The sequence below is a fragment of the Octodon degus genome, unplaced genomic scaffold (assembly GCF_000260255.1).
Source record: "Octodon degus isolate 3935 unplaced genomic scaffold, OctDeg1.0 scaffold00108, whole genome shotgun sequence".
In the NCBI taxonomy this organism is placed as follows: Eukaryota; Metazoa; Chordata; class Mammalia; order Rodentia; family Octodontidae; genus Octodon; species Octodon degus.
In genome coordinates, this window is record NW_004524684.1 from 4,297,108 (window position 1) to 4,300,633 (window position 3,526).

Consider the following 3,526-nt stretch of genomic DNA (forward strand, 5'->3'; position numbering starts at 1 on the left):
CTATGTTGACAACCTGTAAGAGCAAGAAGTGACCACCATGCTGCAAGTGAGAGCATGACCAAGGGCAGCTGGACCTTCCCAGGGTAGCGAAGAGCCTAAGACGCTCCATGCAGGCTTGGCTTGTCAACAAGACCGCGGAAAGGTGGTTGTATTTGTACCTATATAATGCTATACGTGTTTCTTTTTTTCTGTACCAGGAATTAAACTCGAAACTTCATACTTGCTAGGCAGGCTGTGTGACACTGGGCTACATCGCCCGAATGTGCTAGGCTTTTGTTTCTTTGTTTTATTTTGGTTCTGGTTTTCCGGTACTGGCAGCTGCAGCTGCTGTATAGCTGCTGAGTTCTCCAATGCTGAGTTACATCCCCAACCCTTTTTAGTGTTTGATTTTGAGTCAAGGTGTTGCCACATTGCCCAGCCTGGCCTAAAACCTTGCAATCTTTCTGCCTTCCCCTCCAGTAGGTGGGGTGCTAGGTGTATGCTCTACAGCCAATGACAATGCTGTATTTTTTAAATGATTTGATTTGAAAATTTTTATAATGGATATCTATTATTTTAATAGTGAAAATCAAAATTATATTTAAAAAAACCCTCAGTCTTTGTAAAATTTAAGACTTTCTCCTTCATTTCCAACTCTGAAAATATTTCCTGTCATCTCTTCCCTTTGCTATCCTTGAGACTCTGCTAACCTGCACGGGCTCTCTGTCCTACTGCCTAAACTTAGGGCTTCAGATCTTAATGCTTTTTTCTCACCCCATTTAGGGGAGCAAACCTTGTAGCTCACGTAGTTCTCTTCTTCCTGATCTCTACCTCATTTACTCCCTACCCTCAGCCTATTAATACACATAATGTCCCCATACCAAAATGCCCCTTGACTCTTCTTCTCACTTTTTAGCCAAGTGTTCTTAAAAGAGTAACTTCCATGTGTTCCTTAACTCTTCATTTAGAATTTGCTATTTACTCTGAAATTCAATTTTTCTCCTCACCATTAAAACTGACACATCTTTTGCTGGTATCCAGTTATGGCAGAGAACTCCTCTTGTCAATGACAGCAGAGCCTTTGTGGCCCTGTTTTTCTTGGTAAATAGGTTGGGGATTCCGTTCACCCACTGTAATGACCGTCTCCTTTGTCTCTAACCCATATGTGAGCAGTTCAAAGATTAATCGTCTCCTCAAAATCCCCTCCTCCTCTTCTCCTGCTCCTTCTGCATTTCGTGCTTTTCTTCCTGGTCTATTTACACCACTACCCCTGAAGTTTCCGAGACTGCAGCTTAGAAAGCACTGTACAGCAGATGCGCAGAATCTTGTCTGATGCTTCTCAGAATCCCTCCTAGCCAGCCCATCTTTCCTAAGCCATGCTCAGCGCCCTCCTCCTAGAGCAAACTACCAGCAGAGCCTGCAGCCTTCCGCTCGCCCGTCCTCTCATCCAGCCTCCGCTCTGCCTCCACTGGGATCTTTCTCAAATCAAATTTGGTTCTTTTTCTCTCCCTTTTCTGTTTGTTTTATTTTAAACTCAACTTTCTGTTAGACTCCTCTTAGAGTTTTTCTCACTTTTAACAGGACCGATTGGCCAGATGAGCCTTTTCCCTTGCTACAGCACACGGGGTTGTCAGGGCCCCCGCGCTGAGTGGGCTTCTCCAGGGAGGTGTGAGCGGCCTCGCAGACACTGCCTGCTGGCAGGTCCCGGGGCTCGCCCTCGCTGCTCCGCAGCAGCATGCCAGCGCTGGGGGTGCCACGGCTCATTCCGTGCCCATCTCTTTCATACGCCACGGAGAGCACGGATAGGCAGAAGTAAAATTGTAATCATTGTAAAAGTATCATTAAAATTTCACAAGAAGGATGTGAAACTCAGCCAGGATGATTTCAAAGCAGAGACTCGCTGGGTGTGCTCTTCCAGACCTCGCTGCGTTTTCACTTTAGCGGCCTTTGCAGATAGCCTAGGCCAACGCTGTGCTTCTGGAGAAGGCAGGCGTCTGGTGCAGCCGCGGTGCTACGCCGCTCCGCTCGCTGCTGGGGAAGAAGCCCGCCGAGGCCCACGCGGCGCTGGCGTTTCCACTGCGTTCCGCTGGCTTTTGAGTATCCTAATGGAAGCTGATGCCCGCCGCGAGCTAGCAGGACTCTCCTGTGGCCTCACAGCTCGGGACCAGCGAGCCACATCTGACGCTCCTCTCAGAACTCAGGTTGGCCAGGACGGTCTTGGCAGACGGGCTAATTATGTTGATGATGTGAGAGACCCGTTTTAACTTCCCCGCCGAATGGGTATGAATGATGCAGCACTACTTTTAGAAGAATTAGATCAATATTTTCTGGCAACTGTGAACAGGAAAAGGCTCTTGATAATGTAACTAGGAGTAGGTGCATAGACGAGGGGACCAGCGTCTTCATTACTATCAATCCCATCGCTGATCGGGCGTATTAGCTGGTTATTTTTAATTTCTGTCTGGAACCACCAACTTCCGATTCCTGGGTTTATATGCGCAGACCAGATCCACATGGAAAGTCAGGTTCAGTCTGTAGCTATTTCTTGCAGTTAATCCTGCATCTTGCAGCGAATCCATTCAGACAGGGAAAGGGGAAGAGGACAACGACACGGCAACTGAAGAAAAATGAGAGGATCGAGAAGCATTTTAAGTTTAGGAGACATGCATCAGCCCATGCCATGCCGCAATAGGATGTCGTTTGTCCTTATGAAGTGAAACCACTTTAAGAAGTCTGCAGGACGTGGCTCATGTTTTTAGATCCACTGAGGATCCCATCTTCCGACGCCTAAGCCTGGCCATTCACAGAGCCACGTGAACACCCACAGTAAGATTGCTAGAAGAGAACTCCCAAGTGTTTTCAGGCTTTCTCTTCAGTGTGGCTTCCTTTAAGCTCATTTAACTGCAGCCTATATTTTACAATTCTGCTTGAGTTTGCTCTGATTTGCAGCTTCAACAGGTATATAGTTTTTAACTAAGGGCTTATTAATTTTAATCCTCTTTGTAGAACAGCACCATTGCCAGACTTATATTTTCAAAGAAGCTAGCTTTCTAGGACCTTCCTAAAGCTGAGTAAGAGCTGAGAATCAATCCTTTAAGATATTAGATACTGGTGATGCTGATGAGCCCCTAGTTTTTAAATTAATTATTGACTAATGAATTCTTGTTGATTTTCAGAAGACTGTGTCATGCTTGTGTCACACAGTGACTTCCCAAACATCAGAGCACACCAGCCAAGATTTTAAGTCTTTTAAATTTTTACTCTAGTGCAATTTTCATGAAAAAATAGAGAATTTCCTATATTAACTGAAAGGAGTGGATTATCCAAGAAGTACTTAAATGGGTTAATGTTGAATAATTATTTTATAATTTCCATATGATGGAGGTCTATTAGGAGTAACTAGTTTGATTTTTTTCTTTTTTCTCTTCCTTCCTTCCTTCCTTCCTTCCTTCCTTCCTTCCTTCCTTCCTTCCTTCCTTCTTTCTTTTTTGTGATACCAGGGATTGAATTCAGGACCCTGCACTTGCCAGGCAGGCACTTATTCTAC

The 3,526-nt window shown here is 45.2% G+C and overlaps 1 pseudogene; it reads right to left on the reverse strand.

The window, feature by feature from the left end:
* Positions 1-1,743, reverse strand: part of LOC101579210 — a 46,214-nt pseudogene extending 44,471 nt beyond the window's left edge.
* Positions 1,744-3,526: the final 1,783 nt, after the last annotated feature.